Source organism: Phyllobates terribilis, unplaced genomic scaffold, assembly GCF_046119375.1.
Source record: "Phyllobates terribilis strain yellow unplaced genomic scaffold, ASM4611937v1 Scaffold_23__1_contigs__length_19252631, whole genome shotgun sequence".
In the NCBI taxonomy this organism is placed as follows: domain Eukaryota; kingdom Metazoa; phylum Chordata; class Amphibia; order Anura; family Dendrobatidae; genus Phyllobates; species Phyllobates terribilis.
In genome coordinates, this window is record NW_027362783.1 from 8,980,424 (window position 1) to 9,000,878 (window position 20,455).

Here is a 20,455-nt window from a genome sequence, read left to right on the forward strand (position 1 = left end):
TGCACCTTAGAATAGACTTGCAGGTGGCAGTAGCTTAACAATACAGTTTAAATGCCCCTTGGAAGAGACGTGCAGGTCGCAGTAGCTTAATAAGACGGTTTAAATGCCCCTTGGAAGAGAGGTGGAGGTCGCAGTAGCTTAACAAGACAGGTTAAATGCCCCTTGGAAGAGACGTGCAGGTCGCAGTAGCTTAATAAGACGGTTTAAATGCCCCTTGGAAGAGAGGTGGAGGTCGCAGTAGCTTAACAAGAAGGTTTAAATGCCCCTTGGAAGAGAGGTGGAGGTCGCAATAGCTTAACAAGACAGTTTAAAAGCCCCTTGACAGAGATGTGTAGGTCGCAGTAGCTTAACAAGACGGTTTAAATGCCCCTTGGAAGTGCGGTGGAGGTCGCAGAAGCTTAACAAGATGGTTTAAATGCCCCTTGGAAGAGACATGCAGGTCGCAGCAGCTTAACAAGACGGTTTAAATGCCCCTTGGAAGAGACATGCAGGTCGCAGTAGCTTAACAAGACGGCTAAATGCCCCTTGGAAGAGACGTGCAGGTCGCAGTAGCTTAACAAGACGGTTTAAAAGCCCCTTGGAAAAGTGGTGGAGGTTACAGTAGCTTAACAAGACGGTTTAAATGCCCCTTGGAAGAGACGAGCAGGTCACAGTAGCTTAACAAGACGGTTTAAATCCCCCTTGGAAGAGACGTGCAGGTCGCAGTAGCTTAACAAGAGTGTTTAAATGCCCCTTGGAATAGGCTTGCAGGCAGCAGTAGCTTAACCAGATGGTTTAAATGCCCCTTGGAAGAGACGTGCAGGTCGCAGTAGCTTAATAAGACGGTTTAAATGCCCCTTGGAAGAGATGTGCAGGTCGCAGTAGCTTAACAAGACAGTTTAAATTCCGCTTAAAAGAGAAGTGCAGGTCGCAGTAGCTAAACAAGAGGGTTTAAATGCCCCTTTCAAGAGACGTGCAGGTCGCAGGAGCTAAACAAGAGGGTTTAAATGCCCCTTGGAAGAGACGTGCAGGTCGCAGTAGCTTAACAAGATGGTTTAAATGCCCCTTGGAAGAGAGGTGGAGGTCGCAGTAGCTTAACAGGACAGTTTAAATGCCCCTTGGAAGAGACGTGCAGGTCGCAGTAGCTTAACAAGACGGTTTAAATGCTACTTGGAAGAGACGTGCAGGTCGCAGTAGCTTAACAAGACGGTTTAAATGCCCCTTGGAAGAGCGGTGGAGGTCGCAGTAGCTTAACAAGACAGATTAAATGCCCCTTGAAAGTTACGTGCAGGTCGCAGTAGTTTAACAAGACGGTTAAAATGCCCATTGGAAGAGTGGTGGAGGTCGCAGGAGCTTAACAAGAGAGTTTAAATGCCCCTTGGATGAGACATGCAGGTCGCAGTAGCTTAATAAGACGGTTTAAATACCCCTTGGAAGAGAGGTGGAGGTCGCAGTGGCTTAACAAGACGGTTTAAATGCCCCTTGGAAGAGACGTGCAGGTCGCAGTAGCTTAACAAGACGGTTTAAATGCCCCTTGGAAGAGACGTGCAGGTCGCAGTAGCTAAACAAAACGGTTTAAATGCCCCTTGGAAGAGCGGTGGAGGTCGCAGTAGCTTAACAAGACAGTTTAAATGCCCCTTGAAAGAGACGTGCAGGTGGCAGCAGCTTAACAAGACAGTTTAAATGCCCCTTGGAAGTGCGGTGGAGGTCGCAGTAGCTTAACAAGATGGTTTAAATGCCACTTGGAAGAGACATGCAGGTCACAGCAGCTTAACAAGACGGTTTAAATGCCCCTTGGAAGAGACGTGGAGGTGGCAGTAGCTTAACAAGACGGTTTAAATGCCCCGTGGAAGAGACATAGAGGTCGCAGTAGCTTAACAAAACATTTTAAAAGACCCTTGGTAGTGCGGTGGAGGTCGCAGTAGCTTAACAAGACGGTTTAAATGCCCCTTGGAAGAGTGGTGGAGGTTACAGTAGCTTAAGAAGACGGTTTAAATGCCCCTTGGAAGACACGTGCAAGTCGCAGCAGCTTAACAAGATGGTTTAAATGCCCCTTGGAAGAGACATGCAGGTCGCAGTAGCTTAACAAGACGGCTAAATGCCCCTTGGAAGAGACGTGCAGGTCGCAGTAGCTTAACAAGACGGTTTAAAAGCCCCTTGGAAAAGTGGTGGAGGTTACAGTAGCTTAACAAGACGGTTTAAATGCCCCTTGGAAGAGACGAGCAGGTCACAGTAGCTTAACAAGACGGTTTAAATCCCCCTTGGAAGAGACGTGCAGGTCGCAGTAGCTTAACAAGAGTTTTTAAATGCCCCTTGGAATAGGCTTGCAGGTCGCAGTAGCTTAACCAGATGGTTTAAATGCCCCTTGGAAGAGACGTGCAGGTCGCAGTAGCTTAACAAGACAGTTTAAATGTCCCTTGGAAGAGACGAGCAGGTCGCAGTAGCTTAATAAGACGGTTTAAATGCCCCTTGGAAGAGATGTGCAGGTCGCAGTAGCTTAACAAGACAGTTTAAATGCCCCTTAAGAGAGAAGTGCAGGTCGCAGTAGCTAAACAAGAGGGTTTAAATGCCCCTTTCAAGAGACGTGTAGGTCGCAGGAGCTTAACAAGAGGGTTTAAATGCCCCTTGGAAGAGACGTGCAGGTCGCAGTAGCTTAACAAGATGGTTTAAATGCCCCTTGGAAGAGACATGCAGGTCGCAGTAGCTTAACAAGACTGTTGAGATGCCCCTTGGAAAAGTGGTGGAGGTTACAGTAACTTAACAAGACGGTTTAAATGCTCCTTGGAAGAGACGTTCAACTCACAGTAGCTTAAAAAGACGGTTTAAATGCGCAGTGGAAGAGATGTGCAGTTCGCAGTAGCTTAATAAGACGGTTTAAATGCCCCTTGGAAGAGACGTGCAGGTCGCAGTAGCTTAACAAGAGGGTTTAAATGCTCCTTGGAAGAGACGAGCAGGTCGCAGGAGCTTAATAAGAGGGTTTAAATGCCCCTTGGAAGAGACGTACAAGTCACGGTAGCGTAAAAAGACGGTTTAAATGCGCCTTGTAAGAGACGTGCAGGTCACAGTAGCTTAACAAGACAGTTTAAATGCCCCTTGGAAGAGACGTGCAGGTCGCAGTAGCTTAACAAGAGGGTTTAAATGCCCCTTTCAAGAGACGTGCAGGTCGCAGTAGCTTAACAAGACAGTTTAAATGCCACTTGGAAGAAACATGCAGGTCGAAGCAGCTTAACAAGACTGTTTAAATGCCCCTAGGAAAAGATGTGCAGGTCGCAGAGGCTTAACAAGACGGTTTAAATGCCCCTTGGAAGAGACATGCAGGTCGCAGTAGCTTAACAAGACAGTTTAAATGTCCCTTGGAAGAGCGGTGGAGGTCGCAGTAGCTTAACAAAACAGTTTAAATGCCAATTGGAAGAAACATGCAGGTCGAAGCAGCTTAACAAGACTGTTTAAATGCCCCTAGGAAAAGACGTGCAGGTCGCAGAGGCTTAACAAGACGGTTTACATGCCCCTTGGAAGAGACGTGCCGGTCGCAGTAGCTTAACAAGACGGTTTAAATGCCCCTTGGAAGAGACGAGCAGGTCGCAGTAGCTTAACAAGACGGTTTAAATGCCCCTCGGAAGAGACGTGCAGGTCGCAGTAGCTTAACAATACGGTTTAAATCCCCCTTGGAAGAGACGTGCAGGTCGCAGTAGTTAACAAGAGTGTTTAAATGCCCCTTGGAATAGGCTTGCAGGCCGCATTAGCTTACCAAGACGGTTTAAATGCCCCTTGGAAAAGTGGTGTAGGTTACAGTATCTTAAAAAGACAGTTTAAATGCCCCTTGGAAGAGACGTGCAGGTCGCAGAAGCTTAACAAGACTGTTTAAATGCCCCTTGGAAGAGACGTGCAGGACGCAGAAGATTAACAAGTCGGTTTAAATCCCAATAGGAAGAGACGTGCAGGTCGCAGTAGCTTAACAAGAGGGTTTAAATGCCCTTTGGAATAGGCTTGTAGGTCGCAGTAGCTTACCAATACGGTTTAAATGCCCCTTGGAAGAGCCGTGCAGGTCGCAGTAGCTTAACAAGACGGTTTAAATGTCCATTGGAAGAGCGGTGGAGGTCGCAGAAGCTGAACAAGACGATTTAAATGCCCCTTGGAAGAGACGTGCAGCTCGCAGTAGCTTAACAAGACAGTTTATATGTCCCTTGGAAGAGCAGTGGAGGTCGCAGTAGCTTAACAAGACAGTTTAAATGCCCCTTGGAAGAGACATGCAGGTCGCAGCACCTTAACAAGACTGTTTAAATATCCCTTGGAAGAGACGTGCAGGTCGCAGTAGCTTAAAAAACGTTTTAAATGTCCCTTGGTAGAGACATGCAGGTCGCAGTAGCTTAACAAGATGGCTTAAATCCCCCTTGGAAGAAACGTGCAGGTCGCAGCAGCTTAACCAGAGAGTTTAAATGCCCCTTGGAATAGGCTTGCAGGTCGCAGTCGCTTACCAAGACGGTTTAAATGCCCCTTGGAAGAGGCTTGCAGGTGGCAGTAGCTTAACAAGACGGTTTAAATGCCCCTTGGAAGAGTGGTGGAGGTCGCAGTATCTTAACAAGACAGTTTCAATGCCCCTTGGAAAAGACATGCAGTTCGCAGTAGCTTAATAAGACGGTTTAAATGCCCCTTGGAAGAGATGTGCAGGTCACAGCATCTTAACAAGATTGTTTAAATGCCCCTTGGAAGAGACGTGCAGGTCCCAATAGCTTAACAAGACGGTTTAAATGCCCATTGGAAGAGTGGTGCAGGTCGCAGTAGCTTAATAAGACGGTTTAAATGCCCCTTGGAAGAGATGTGCAGGTCGCAGTAGCTTAACAAGACTGTTTAAATGCCCCTTGGAAGAGACATGCAGGTCGCAGTAGCTTAATAAGATGGTTTAAATGCCCATTGGAAAAGTGGTGGAATTTACAGTAGCTTAAGAAGACGGTTTAAATGCTCCTTGGAAGAGGCGTGCAAGTCGCAGTAGCTTAACAAGACTGTTTAAATGCCCCTTGGAAGAGACATGCAGGTGGCAGAAGCTAAACAAGACAGTTTAAATGCCCCTTGGAAGAGCGGTGGAGGTCGCAGTAGCTTAACAAGACAGTTTAAATGCCACTTGGAAGAAACATGCAGGTCGCAGTAGCTTAACAAGACGGTTTAAGTGCCCGTTGGAAGAGACGTGCAGGTCGCAGTAGCTTAAAAAGACGGTTTAAATGCCCCTTGGAAGAGACGAGCAGGTCGCCGTAGCTTAACAAGACGGTTTAAATGCCCCTCGGAAGAGACGTGCAGGTCGCAGTAGCTTAACAAGACGGTTTAAATCCCCCTTGGAAAAGACGTGCAGGTCGCAGTAGTTAACAAGAGTGTTTAAATGCCCCTTGGAATAGGCTTGCAGGCCGCATTAGCTTACCAAGACGGTTTAAATGCCCCTTGGAAAAGTGGTGTAGGTTACAGTATCTTAAAAAGACAGTTTAAATGCCCCTTGGAAGAGACGTGCAGGTCGCAGAAGCTTAACAAGACTGTTTAAATGCCCCTTGGAAGAGACATGCAGGTGGCAGAAGCTAAACAAGACAGTTTAAATGCCCCTTGGAAGAGCGGTGGAGGTCGCAGTAGCTTAACAAGACAGTTTAAATGCCACTTGGAAGAAACATGCAGGTCGCAGTAGCTTAACAAGATGGTTTAAGTGCCCCTTGGAAGAGACGTGCAGGTCGCAGTAGCTTAACAAGACGGTTTAAATGCCCCTTGGAAGAGACGAGCAGGTCGCAGTAGCTTAACAAGACGGTTTAAATGCCCCTCGGAAGAGACGTGCAGGTCGCAGTAGCTTAACAAGACGGTTTAAATCCCCCTTGGAAGAGACGTGCAGGTCGCAGTAGTTAACAAGAGTGTTTAAATGCCCCTTGGAATAGGCTTGCAGGCCGCATTAGCTTACCAAGACGGTTTAAATGCCCCCTGGAAAAGTGGTGTAGGTTACAGTATCTTAAAAAGACAGTTTAAATGCCCCTTGGAAGAGACGTGCAGGTCGCAGAAGCTTAACAAGACTGTTTAAATGCCCCTTGGAAGAGACATGCAGGTGGCAGAAGCTAAACAAGACAGTTTAAATGCCCCTTGGAAGAGCGGTGGAGGTCGCAGTAGCTTAACAAGACAGTTTAAATGCCACTTGGAAGAAACATGCAGGTCGCAGTAGCTTAACAAGACGGTTTAAGTGCCCCTTGGAAGAGACGTGCAGGTCGCAGTAGCTTAACAAGACGGTTTAAATGCCCCTTGGAAGAGACGAGCAGGTCGCAGTAGCTTAACAAGACGGTTTAAATGCCCCTTGGAAGAGAAGTGCAGGTCGCAGTAGCTTAACAAGACGGTTTAAATCCCCCTTGGAAGAGACGTGCAGGTCGCAGTAGTTAACAAGAGTGTTTAAATGCCCCTTGGAATAGGCTTGCAGGCCGCATTAGCTTACCAAGACGGTTTAAATGCCCCTTGGAAAAGTGGTGTAGGTTACAGTATCTTAAAAAGACAGTTTAAATGCCCCTTGGAAGAGACGTGCAGGTCGCAGAAGCTTAACAAGACTGTTTAAATGCCCCTTGGAAGAAACGTGCAGGACGCAGAAGCTTAACAAGTCGGTTTAAATCCCCCTAGGAAAAGACGTGCAGGTCGCAGTAGCTTAACAAGAGGGTTTAAATGCCCTTTGGAATAGGCTTGCAGGTCGCAGTAGCTTACCAATACGGTTTAAATGCCCCTTGGAAGAGCCGTGCAGGTAGCAGTAGCTTAACAAGACGGTTTAAATGTCCATTGGAAGAGCGGTGGAGGTCGCAGAAGCTGAACAAGACGGTTTAAATACCCCTTGGAAGAGACGTGCAGGTCGCAGTAGCTTAATAAGACGGTTTAAATGCCCCTTGGAAGATATGTGGAGGACGCAGTAGATAAACAAGACAGTTTAAATGCCCCTTGGAAGAGACGTGCATGTCGCAGTAGCTTAACAAGATGGTTTAAATGCCATTTGGAAGAGACGTGCAGGTCGCAGTAGCTTAACAAGACCGTTTAAATGCCCCTTGGAAGTGCGGAGGAGGTCGCAGTAGCTTAACAAGACGGTTTCAATGCCCGTTGGAAGAGACACGCAGGTCGCAGCAGCTTAACAAGATGGTTTAAATGCCCCTTGGAAGAGACGTGCAGGTCGCAGTAGCTTAACAAGACGGTTTAAATGCCCCTTGGAAGAGACATGCAGGTCGCAGTAGCTTAACAAAGCGTTTTAAAAGCCCCTTGGAAGAGACATGCAGGTCACAGTAGCTTAACAAGACGGTTTATATGCCCCTTGGAAAAGTGGTGGAGGTTACTGTAGCTTTAGAAGACGGTTTAATTGCCCCTTGGAAGAGACGTGCAAGTCGCAGTAGCTTAACAAGACAGTTTAAATGCCCCTTAGAAGAGACGTGCAGGTCACAGAAGCTAAACAAGACAGTTTAAATATCCCTTGAAAGAGACGTGCAGGTCACAGTAGCTTAACAATGCAGTTTAAATGCCCCTTGGAAGAGACGTGCAGGTCACAGAAGCTTAACAAGACAGTTTAAATGCCCCTTGGAAGAGACGTGCAGTTCACAGAAGCTTAACAAGACAGTTTTAAATGCCCCTTGGAAGAGACGGGCAGGTCGCAGTAGCTTAACAAGATGGTTTATATGCCCCTTGGAAAAGTGGTGGAGGTTACAGTGGCTTAACAAGACGCTTTAATTGCCCTTTGGAAGAGACGTGCAAGTCGCAGTAGCTTAACAAGAGAGTTTAAATGCCCCTTAGAAGAGACGTGCAGGTCGCAGTAGCTTAACAAGATGGTTTAAATGACCCTTGGAAGAGAGGTGGAGGTGGAAGTAGCTTAACAAGACGGTTTAAATGCCCCTTGGAAGAGACGTACAGGTCACAGTAGCTTAAAAAGACGGTTTAAATGCGCCTTGGAAGAGACGTGCAGGTCGCAGTAGCTTAACAAGATGGTTTAAATGCCCCTTGGAAGAGAGGTGGAGGTCGAAGTAGCTTAACAAGACGGTTTAAATGCCCCTTGGAAGTGCGGTGGAGGTCGCATTAGCTTAACAAGACGCTTTAAATGCCCCTTGGAAGTGACGTAATGGTCGCAGTAACTTAACAAGACGGTTTAAATGCCCCTTGGAAGTGCGGTGGAGGTCGCAGTAGCTTAACAAGACGGTTTAAATGCCCCTTGGAAGAAACATGCAGGTCGCAGCAGCTTAACAAGACCGTTAAAATGCCCCTTGGAAGAGATGTGCAGGTCGCAGTAGCTTAACAAGACGGTTTAAATGCCCCTTGGAAAAGTGGTGGAGGTTACAGTAGATTAACAAGACGGTTTAAATGCCCCTTGGAAGTGAAGTGAAAGTCGCAGAAGCTTAACAAGACTGTTTAAATGCCCCTTGGAAGAGACGTGCAGGTCGCAGAAGCTTAACAAGATGGTTTAAATGCCCCTTGGAAGAGACGTGCAGGTCGCAGTAGCTTAACAAGATGGTTTAAATGCCACTTGGAAGTGCGGTGGAGGTCGCAGTAGCTTAACAAGACGGTTTAAATGCCCCTTGGAAGAGACATGCAGGCCGCAGCAGCTTAACAAGACCGTATAAATGCCCCTTGGAAGAGACATGCAGGTCGCAGTAGCTTAACAAGACGGTTTAAATGCACCTTGGAAAAGACATGCAGGTTGCAGTAGCTTAACAAAGCGTTTTAATTGCCCTTTGGAAGAGACGTGCTGGTCGCAGTATCTTAACAAAACGGTTTAAATGCCCCTTGTTAAAGTGGTGGAGGTTACAGTAACTTAACAAGACGATTTAAATGCCCCTTGGAAGAGACGTGAAAGTCGCAGTAGCATAACAAGACGGTTTAAATGCCCCTTAGAAGAGACGTGCAGGTCGCAGCACCTTAACAAGACTGTTTAAATATCCCTTGGAAGAGACGTGCAGGTCGCAGTAGCTTAAAAAACGTTTTAAATGTCCCTTGGTAGAGACATGCAGGTCGCAGTAGCTTAACAAGATGGCTTAAATCCCCCTTGGAAGAAACGTGCAGGTCGCAGCAGCTTAACAAGTGAGTTTAAATGCCCCTTGGAATAGGCTTGCAGGTCGCAGTCGCTTACCAAGACGGTTTAAATGCCCCTTGGAAGAGGCTTGCAGGTCGCAGTAGCTTAACAAGACGGTTTAAATGCCCCTTGGAAGAGTGGTGGAGGTCGCAGTATCTTAACAAGACAGTTTCAATGCCCCTTGGAAAAGACATGCAGTTCGCAGTAGCTTAATAAGACGGTTTAAATGCCCCTTGGAAGAGATGTGCAGGTCGCAGTAGCTTAATAAGACGATTTAAATGCCCCTTGGAAGAGAGGTGGAGGTCGCAGAAGCTTAGCAAGACAGTTTAAATGCCCCTTGGAAGAGACGTGCAGGTCGCAGTAGCTTAAAAATACGGTTTAAATGCCACTTGGAAGAGACGTGCAGGTCGCAGTAGCTTAACAAGATGATTTAAATGCCCCTTGGAAGAGCGGTGGAGGTCGCAGTAGCTTAACAAGAATGTTTAAATGCCCCTTCGAAGTGCGGTGGAGGTCGCAGTAGCTTTACAAGACAGATGAAATGCCCCTTGGAAGAGCGTTGGAGGTCGCAGTAGCTTAATAAGACAGTTTAAATGCCCCTTGGAAGAGAAATGCAGGTCACAGCATCTTAACAAGATTGTTTAACTGCCACTTGGAAGAGACGTGCAGGTCGCAATAGCTTAACAAGACGGTTCAAATGTCCCTTGGTAGAGACATGCAGGTCGCAGTAGCTTAACAAGACGGTTTAAATGCCCCATGGAAGAGACGTGCAGGTCGCAGTAGCTTAACAAGACGGTTTAAATGTCCCTTGGAAGAGACGTGCCAGTCGCAGTAGCTTAAAAAACGGTTTAAATGCGCCTTGGAAGAGACGTGCAAGTCGCAGTAGCTTAACAAGACAGTTTAAATGCCCCTTGGGAAAGACGAGCAGGTCGCAGTAGCTTAACAAGACGGTTTAAATGCCCCTTGGAAGAGACGTGCAAGTCGCAGTAGCTTAACAAGACGGTGTAAATGCCCCTTGGAAAAGACGTGCAGGTCGCAGTAGCTTAACAAGAAGGTGTAAATGCCCCTTGGAAAAGACGTGCAGGTTGCAGTAGTTTAACAAGATGGTTTAAATGCCCCTTGGAAGAGACATGCAGGTCGCAGTAGCTTAACAAGACAGTTGAAATGCCCATTGGAAGAGCGGTGGAGGTCGCAGTAGCTTAACAAGATTGTTTAAATGCCCCTTGGAAGAGACGTGCAGGTCGCAGTCGCTTAACAAGACGGTTTAAATGTCCCTTGCTAGAGACATGCAGGTCGCAGTAGCTTAACAAGACGGTTTAAATGCCCCATGGAAGAGTTGTGCAGGTCGCAGTAGCTTAACAAAACGGTTTAAATGACCCTTTGAAGAGACGTGCAAGTCGCAGAAGCTTAAAAAGACGGTTTAAATGCGCCTTGGAAGAGACGTGCAAGTCGCAGTAGCTTAACAAGACAGTTTAAATGCTCCTTGGAAGAGACGTGCAGGTCGCAGTAGCTTAACAAGACGGTTTAAATGCCCCTTGGAAGAGACGTGCAGGTCGCAGTAGCTTAACAAGATGGTTTAAATGCCCCTTGGAAGAGAAGTGCAGGTCGCAGTAGCTTAACAAGACAGTTTAAATGCCCCTTGGAAGAGAAGTGCAGGTCGCAGTAGCTAAACAAGACGGTTTAAATGCCCCTTGGAAGAGACGTGCAGGTCGCAGTAGCTTAACAAGATGGTTTAAATGCCCCTTGGAAGAGCGGTGGAGGTCGCAGTAGCTTAACAAGATGGTTTAAATGCCCCTTGGAAGAGACATGCAGTTCGCAGCAGCTTATAAAGACGGTTAAAATGCCCCTTGGAAGAGGCTTGCAGGTCGCAGTAGCTTACCAAGACGGTTTAAATGCCCCTTGGAAGAGACGTGCAGGACGCAGTAGCTTAACAAGAGGGTTTAAATGCCCCTTGGAAGAGCGGTGGAGGTCGCAGTAGCTTAAAAAGACTGTTTAAATGCCCCTTGGAAGAGATGTGCAGGTCGCAGTAGCTTAACAAGAGGGTTTAAATGCCCCTTGGAAGAGGCTTGCAGGTCGCAGTAGCTTACCAAGACGACTTAAATGCCGCTTGGAAGAGAGGTGCAGGTCGCAGTAGCTTAACAAGACAGTTTAAATGCCCCTTGGAAGAGGCTTGCAGGTCGCAGTAGATTAACAAGAAGGTTTAAAGGCCCCTTGGAAGAGGCTTGCAGGTCGCATTAGCTTACCAAGACGATTTAAATGTCCCTTGGAAGAGACGTGCAGTTCGCAGTAGCTTAACAAGACAGTTTAAATGCCCCTTGGAAGAGCGGTGGAGGTCGCTGTAGCTTAACAAGACAGTTTAAATGCCCCTTGGAAGACACATGCAGGTCGCAGCACCTTAACAAGACTGTTTAAATATCCCTTGGAAGAGACGTGCAGGTCGCAGTAGCTTAAAAGACGTTTTAAATGTCCCTTGGTAGAGACATGCAGGTCGCAGTAGCTTAACAAGATGGCTTAAATCCCCCTTGGAAGAGACGTGCAGGTCGCAGCAGCTTAACAAGAAGGTTTAAATGCCCCTTGGAATAGGCTTGCAGTTCGCAGTAGCTTACCAAGACGGTTTAAATGCCCCTTCGAAGAGGCTTGCAGGTCGCAGTAGCTTAACAAGACGGTTTAAATGCCCCTTGGAAGAGTTGTGGAGGTCGCAGTAGCTTAACAAGACAGTTTCAATGCCCCTTGGAAGAGACATGCAGGTCGCAGTAGCTTAACAAGACGGTTTAAATGCCACTTGGAAGAGACGTGCAGGTCGCAGTAGCTTAACAAGATGGTTTAAATGCCCCTTGGAAGAGCGGTGGAGGTCGCAGTAGCTTAAGAAGACGGTTTAAATGCCCCTTGAAAGAGATGTGCAGGTCGCAGTAGCTTAACAAGACGGTTTAAATGCCCCTTCGAAGTGCGGTGGAGGTCGCAGTAGCTTTACAAGACAGATGAAATGCCCCTTGGAAGAGCGTTGGAGGTCGCAGTAGCTTAATAAGACAGTTTAAATGCCCCTTGGAAGAGACATGCAGGTCACAGCATCTTAACAAGATTGTTTAAATGCCCCTTGGAAGAGACATGCAGGTCGCAATAGCTTAATAAGACGGTTTAAATGTCCCTTGGTAGAGACATGCAGGTCGCAGTAGTTTAACAAGACGGTTTCAATGTCCCTTGGAAGAGACGTGCCAGTCGCAGTAGCTTAAAAAACGGTTTAAATGCGCCATGGAAGAGACGTGCAAGTCGCAGAAGCTTAACAAGATAGTTTAAATGCACCTTGGGAAAGACGAGCAGGTCGCAGTAGCTTAACAAGACGGTTTAAATGCCCCTTGGAAGAGACGTGCAGGTCGCAGTAGCTTAACAAGACAGTTTAAATCCCCCATGGAAGAGACGTGCAAGTCGCAGTAGCTTAGCAAGATCGTTTAAATGCCCCTTGGAAGAGCGTTGGAGGTCGCAGTAGCTTAACAAGACAGTTTAAATGCCCCTTGGAAGAGACGTGCAGGTCGCAGTAGCTTAACAAGACAGTGTAAATGCCCCTTGGAAGAGCGGTGGAGGTCGCAGTAGCTTAAAAAGATGGTTTAAATGCCCCTTGGAAGAGACAAGCAGTTCGCAGCAGCTTAAAAAGACGGTTTAAATGCCCCTTGGAAGAGGCTTGCAGGTCGCAGTATCTTACCAAGACGGTTTAAATGCCCCTTGGAAGAGACGTGCAGGTCGCAGTAGCTTAACAAGTTGGTTTAAATGCCCCTTGGAAGAGCGATGGAGGTCGCAGTAGCATAATAAGACAGTTTAAATGCCCCTTGGAAGAGACATGCAGGTCGCAATAGCATAAAAAGACAGTTTAAATGCCCCTTGGAAGAGATGTGCAGGTCACAGTAGCTTAATAAGATGGTTTAAATGCCCCTTGGAAGAGAGGTGGAGGTCGCAGTAGCTTAACAGGACAGTTTAAATGCCCCTTGGAAGAGACGTGCAGGTCGCAGTAGCTTAACAAGACGGTTTAAATGCCACTTGGAAGAGACGTGCAGTTCGCAGTAGCTTAACAAGACGGTTTAAATGCCCCTTGGAAGAGCGGTGGAGGTCGCAGTAGCTTAACAAGACAGATTAAATGCCCCTTGAAAGTTACGTGCAGGTCGCAGTAGTTTAACAAGACGGTTCAAATGCCCATTGGAAGAGTGGTGGAGGTCGCAGGAGCTTAACAAGAGAGTTTAAATGCCCCTTGGATGAGACATGCAGGTCGCAGTAGCTTAATAAGACGGTTTAAATACCCCTTGGAAGAGAGGTGGAGGTCCCAGTGGCTTAACAAGACAGTTTAAATGCCCCTTGGAAGAGACGTGCAGGTCGCAGTAGCTAAACAAGACGGTTTAAATGCCCCTTGGAAGAGCGGTGGAGGTCGCAGTAGCTTCACAAGACAGTTTAAATGCCCCTTGAAAGAGACGTGCAGGTGGCAGCAGCTTAACAAGACAGTTTAAATGCCCCTTGGAAGTGCGGTGGAGGTCGCAGTAGCTTAACAAGATGGTTTAAATGCCCCTTGGAAGAGACATGCAGGTCACAGCAGCTTAACAAGACGGTTTAAATGCCCCTTGGAAGAGACGTGGAGGTCACAGTAGCTTAACAAGACGGTTTAAATGCCCCTTGGAAGAGACATGCAGGTCTCAGTAGCTTAACAAAGCATTTTAAAAGCCCCTTGGTAGTGCGGTGGAGGTTGCAGTAGCTTAACAAGACGGTTTAAATGCCCCTTGGAAGAGTGGTGGAGGTTACAGTAGCTTAAGAAGATGGTTTAAATGCCCCTTGGAAGAGACGTGCAAGTCGCAGTAGCTTAACAAGACTGTTTAAATACCCCTTAGAAGAGACGTGCAGGTCGCAGAAGCTAAACAAGACTGTTTAAATGCCCCTTAGAAGAGACATGCAGGTCGCAGTAGCTTAACAAGACGGTTTAAAAGCCCCTTGGAAGAGACGTACAAGTCGCAGGAGCTTAAAAAGAAGGTTTAATTGCGCCTTGGAAGAGAAGTGCAGGTCGCAGTAGCATAACAAGACGGTTTAAATGCCCCTTGGAAGAGACATGCAGGTCGCAGTAGCTTAACAAGACAGTTTAAATGCCCCTTGGAAGAGACGTGCAGGTCGCAGTAGCTTAATAAGACGTTTTAAATGTCCCGTGGAAAAGACATGCAGGTCGCAGTAGCTTAACAAGATGTTTTAAATGCCCCTTGGAAGAGACGTGCAGGTCGCAGTATCTTAACAAGACTGTTTAAATGCCCCTTGGAAGAGACGTGCAGGTCGCAGTATCTTATCAAGACGGTTTAAATTTCCCTTGGAAGAGATGTGCAGGTCGCAGTAGCTTAACAAGATGGTTTAAATGCACCTTAGAATAGACTTGCAGGTGGCAGTAGCTTAACAATACAGTTTAAATGCCCCTTGGAAGAGACGTGCAGGTCGCAGTAGCTTAATAAGACGGTTTAAATGCCCCTTGGAAGAGAGGTGGAGGTCGCAGTAGCTTAACAAGACAGGTTAAATGCCCCTTGGAAGAGACGTGCAGGTCGCAGTAGCTTAATAAGACGGTTTAAATGCCCCTTGGAAGAGAGGTGGAGGTCGCAGTAGCTTAACAAGAAGGTTTAAATGCCCCTTGGAAGAGAGGTGGAGGTCGCAATAGCTTAACAAGACAGTTTAAAAGCCCCTTGACAGAGATGTGTAGGTCGCAGTAGCTTAACAAGACGGTTTAAATGCCCCTTGGAAGTGCGGTGGAGGTCGCAGAAGCTTAACAAGATGGTTTAAATGCCCCTTGGAAGAGACATGCAGGTCGCAGCAGCTTAACAAGACGGTTTAAATGCCCCTTGGAAGAGACATGCAGGTCGCAGTAGCTTAACAAGACGGCTAAATGCCCCTTGGAAGAGACGTGCAGGTCGCAGTAGCTTAACAAGACGGTTTAAAAGCCCCTTGGAAAAGTGGTGGAGGTTACAGTAGCTTAACAAGACGGTTTAAATGCCCCTTGGAAGAGACGAGCAGGTCACAGTAGCTTAACAAGACGGTTTAAATCCCCCTTGGAAGAGACGTGCAGGTCGCAGTAGCTTAACAAGAGTGTTTAAATGCCCCTTGGAATAGGCTTGCAGGCAGCAGTAGCTTAACCAGATGGTTTAAATGCCCCTTGGAAGAGACGTGCAGGTCGCAGTAGCTTAATAAGACGGTTTAAATGCCCCTTGGAAGAGATGTGCAGGTCGCAGTAGCTTAACAAGACAGTTTAAATTCCGCTTAAAAGAGAAGTGCAGGTCGCAGTAGCTAAACAAGAGGGTTTAAATGCCCCTTTCAAGAGACGTGCAGGTCGCAGGAGCTAAACAAGAGGGTTTAAATGCCCCTTGGAAGAGACGTGCAGGTCGCAGTAGCTTAACAAGATGGTTTAAATGCCCCTTGGAAGAGAGGTGGAGGTCGCAGTAGCTTAACAGGACAGTTTAAATGCCCCTTGGAAGAGACGTGCAGGTCGCAGTAGCTTAACAAGACGGTTTAAATGCTACTTGGAAGAGACGTGCAGGTCGCAGTAGCTTAACAAGACGGTTTAAATGCCCCTTGGAAGAGCGGTGGAGGTCGCAGTAGCTTAACAAGACAGATTAAATGCCCCTTGAAAGTTACGTGCAGGTCGCAGTAGTTTAACAAGACGGTTAAAATGCCCATTGGAAGAGTGGTGGAGGTCGCAAGAGCTTAACAAGAGAGTTTAAATGCCCCTTGGATGAGACATGCAGGTCGCAGTAGCTTAATAAGACGGTTTAAATACCCCTTGGAAGAGAGGTGGAGGTCGCAGTGGCTTAACAAGACGGTTTAAATGCCCCTTGGAAGAGACGTGCAGGTCGCAGTAGCTTAACAAGACGGTTTAAATGCCCCTTGGAAGAGACGTGCAGGTCGCAGTAGCTAAACAAAACGGTTTAAATGCCCCTTGGAAGAGCGGTGGAGGTCGCAGTAGCTTAACAAGACAGTTTAAATGCCCCTTGAAAGAGACGTGCAGGTGGCAGCAGCTTAACAAGACAGTTTAAATGCCCCTTGGAAGTGCGGTGGAGGTCGCAGTAGCTTAACAAGATGGTTTAAATGCCACTTGGAAGAGACATGCAGGTCACAGCAGCTTAACAAGACGGTTTAAATGCCCCTTGGAAGAGACGTGGAGGTGGCAGTAGCTTAACAAGACGGTTTAAATGCCCCGTGGAAGAGACATAGAGGTCGCAGTAGCTTAACAAAACATTTTAAAAGACCCTTGGTAGTGCGGTGGAGGTCGCAGTAGCTTAACAAGACGGTTTAAATGCCCCTTGGAAGAGTGGTGGAGGTTACAGTAGCTTAAGAAGACGGTTTAAATGCCCCTTGGAAGACACGTGCAAGTCGCAGCAGCTTAACAAGATGGTTTAAATGCCCCTTGGAAGAGACATGCAGGTCGCAGTAGCTTAACAAGACGGCTAAATGCCCCTTGGAAGAGACGTGCAGGTCGCAGTAGCTTAACAAGACGGTTTAAAAGCCCCTTGGAAAAGTGGTGGAGGTTACAGTAGCTTAACAAGACGGTTTAAATGCCCCTTGGAAGAGACGAGCAGGTCACAGTAGCTTAACAAGACGGTTTAAATCCCCCTTGGAAGAGACGTGCAGGTCGCAGTAGCTTAACAAGAGTTTTTAAATGCCCCTTGGAATAGGCTTGCAGGTCGCAGTAGCTTAACCAGATGGTTTAAATGCCCCTTGGAAGAGACGTGCAGGTCGCAGTAGCTTAACAAGACAGTTTAAATGTCCCTTGGAAGAGACGAGCAGGTCGCAGTAGCTTAATAAGACGGTTTAAATGCCCCTTGGAAGAGATGTGCAGGTCGCAGTAGCTTAACAAGACAGTTTAAATGCCCCTTAAGAGAGAAGTGCAGGTCGCAGTAGCTAAACAAGAGGGTTTAAATGCCCCTTTCAAGAGACGTGTAGGTCGCAGGAGCTTAACAAGAGGGTTTAAATGCCCCTTGGAAGAGACGTGCAGGTCGCAGTAGCTTAACAAGATGGTTTAAATGCCCCTTGGAAGAGACATGCAGGTCGCAGTAGCTTAACAAGACTGTTGAGATGCCCCTTGGAAAAGTGGTGGAGGTTACAGTAACTTAACAAGACGGTTTAAATGCTCCTTGGAAGAGACGTTCAACTCACAGTAGCTTAAAAAGACGGTTTAAATGCGCAGTGGAAGAGATGTGCAGTTCGCAGTAGCTTAATAAGACGGTTTAAATGCCCCTTGGAAGAGACGTGCAGGTCGCAGTAGCTTAACAAGAGGGTTTAAATGCTCCTTGGAAGAGACGAGCAGGTCGCAGGAGCTTAATAAGAGGGTTTAAATGCCCCTTGGAAGAGACGTACAAGTCACGGTAGCGTAAAAAGACGGTTTAAATGCGCCTTGTAAGAGACGTGCAGGTCACAGTAGCTTAACAAGACAGTTTAAATGCCCCTTGGAAGAGACGTGCAGGTCGCAGTAGCTTAACAAGAGGGTTTAAATGCCCCTTTCAAGAGACGTGCAGGTCGCAGTAGCTTAACAAGACAGTTTAAATGCCACTTGGAAGAAACATGCAGGTCGAAGCAGCTTAACAAGACTGTTTAAATGCCCCTAGGAAAAGATGTGCAGGTCGCAGAGGCTTAACAAGACGGTTTAAATGCCCCTTGGAAGAGACATGCAGGTCGCAGTAGCTTAACAAGACAGTTTAAATGTCCCTTGGAAGAGCGGTGGAGGTCGCAGTAGCTTAACAAAACAGTTTAAATGCCAATTGGAAGAAACATGCAGGTCGAAGCAGCTTAACAAGACTGTTTAAATGCCCCTAGGAAAAGACGTGCAGGTCGCAGAGGCTTAACAAGACGGTTTACATGCCCCTTGGAAGAGACGTGCCGGTCGCAGTAGCTTAACAAGACGGTTTAAATGCCCCTTGGAAGAGACGAGCAGGTCGCAGTAGCTTAACAAGACGGTTTAAATGCCCCTCGGAAGAGACGTGCAGGTCGCAGTAGCTTAACAATACGGTTTAAATCCCCCTTGGAAGAGACGTGCAGGTCGCAGTAGTTAACAAGAGTGTTTAAATGCCCCTTGGAATAGGCTTGCAGGCCGCATTAGCTTACCAAGACGGTTTAAATGCCCCTTGGAAAAGTGGTGTAGGTTACAGTATCTTAAAAAGACAGTTTAAATGCCCCTTGGAAGAGACGTGCAGGTCGCAGAAGCTTAACAAGACTGTTTAAATGCCCCTTGGAAGAGACGTGCAGGACGCAGAAGATTAACAAGTCGGTTTAAATCCCAATAGGAAGAGACGTGCAGGTCGCAGTAGCTTAACAAGAGGGTTTAAATGCCCTTTGGAATAGGCTTGTAGGTCGCAGTAGCTTACCAATACGGTTTAAATGCCCCTTGGAAGAGCCGTGCAGGTCGCAGTAGCTTAACAAGACGGTTTAAATGTCCATTGGAAGAGCGGTGGAGGTCGCAGAAGCTGAACAAGACGATTTAAATGCCCCTTGGAAGAGACGTGCAGCTCGCAGTAGCTTAACAAGACAGTTTATATGTCCCTTGGAAGAGCAGTGGAGGTCGCAGTAGCTTAACAAGACAGTTTAAATGCCCCTTGGAAGAGACATGCAGGTCGCAGCACCTTAACAAGACTGTTTAAATATCCCTTGGAAGAGACGTGCAGGTCGCAGTAGCTTAAAAAACGTTTTAAATGTCCCTTGGTAGAGACATGCAGGTCGCAGTAGCTTAACAAGATGGCTTAAATCCCCCTTGGAAGAAACGTGCAGGTCGCAGCAGCTTAACCAGAGAGTTTAAATGCCCCTTGGAATAGGCTTGCAGGTCGCAGTCGCTTACCAAGACGGTTTAAATGCCCCTTGGAAGAGGCTTGCAGGTGGCAGTAGCTTAACAAGACGGTTTAAATGCCCCTTGGAAGAGTGGTGGAGGTCGCAGTATCTTAACAAGACAGTTTCAATGCCCCTTGGAAAAGACATGCAGTTCGCAGTAGCTTAATAAGACGGTTTAAATGCCCCTTGGAAGAGATGTGCAGGTCACAGCATCTTAACAAGATTGTTTAAATGCCCCTTGGAAGAGACGTGCAGGTCCCAATAGCTTAACAAGACGGTTTAAATGCCCATTGGAAGAGTGGTGCAGGTCGCAGTAGCTTAATAAGACGGTTTAAATGCCCCTTGGAAGAGATGTGCAGGTCGCAGTAGCTTAACAAGACTGTTTAAATGCCCCTTGGAAGAGACATGCAGGTCGCAGTAGCTTAATAAGATGGTTTAAATGCCCATTGGAAAAGTGGTGGAATTTACAGTAGCTTAAGAAGACGGTTTAAATGCTCCTTGGAAGAGGCGTGCAAGTCGCAGTAGCTTAACAAGACTGTTTAAATGCCCCTTGGAAGAGACATGCAGGTGGCAGAAGCTAAACAAGACAGTTTAAATGCCCCTTGGAAGAGCGGTGGAGGTCGCAGTAGCTTAACAAGACAGTTTAAATGCCACTTGGAAGAAACATGCAGGTCGCAGTAGCTTAACAAGACGGTTTAAGTGCCCGTTGGAAGAGACGTGCAGGTCGCAGTAGCTTAACAAGACGGTTTAAATGCCCCTTGGAAGAGACGAGCAGGTCGCCGTAGCTTAACAAGACGGTTTAAATGCCCCTCGGAAGAGACGTGCAGGTCGCAGTAGCTTAACAAGACGGTTTAAATCCCCCTTGGAAAAGACGTGCAGGTCGCAGTAGTTAACAAGAGTGTTTAAATGCCCCTTGGAATAGGCTTGCAGGCCGCATTAGCTTACCAAGACGGTTTAAATGCCCCTTGGAAAAGTGGTGTAGGTTACAGTATCTTAAAAAGACAGTTTAAATGCCCCTTGGAAGAGACGTGCAGGTCGCAGAAGCTTAACAAGACTGTTTAAATGCCCCTTGGAAGAGACATGCAGGTGGCAGAAGCTAAACAAGACAGTTTAAATGCCCCTTGGAAGAGCGGTGGAGGTCGCAGTAGCTTAACAAGACAGTTTAAATGCCACTTGGAAGAAACATGCAGGTCGCAGTAGCTTAACAAGATGGTTTAAGTGCCCCTTGGAAGAGACGTGCAGGTCGCAGTAGCTTAACAAGACGGTTTAAATGCCCCTTGGAAGAGACGAGCAGGTCGCAGTAGCTTAACAAGACGGTTTAAATGCCCCTCGGAAGAGACGTGCAGGTCGCAGTAGCTTAACAAGACGGTTTAAATCCCCCTTGGAAGAGACGTGCAGGTCGCAGTAGTTAACAAGAGTGTTTAAATGCCCCTTGGAATAGGCTTGCAGGCCGCATTAGCTTACCAAGACGGTTTAAATGCCCCCTGGAAAAGTGGTGTAGGTTACAGTATCTTAAAAAGACAGTTTAAATGCCCCTTGGAAGAGACGTGCAGGTCGCAGAAGCTTAACAAGACTGTTTAAATGCCCCTTGGAAGAGACATGCAGGTGGCAGAAGCT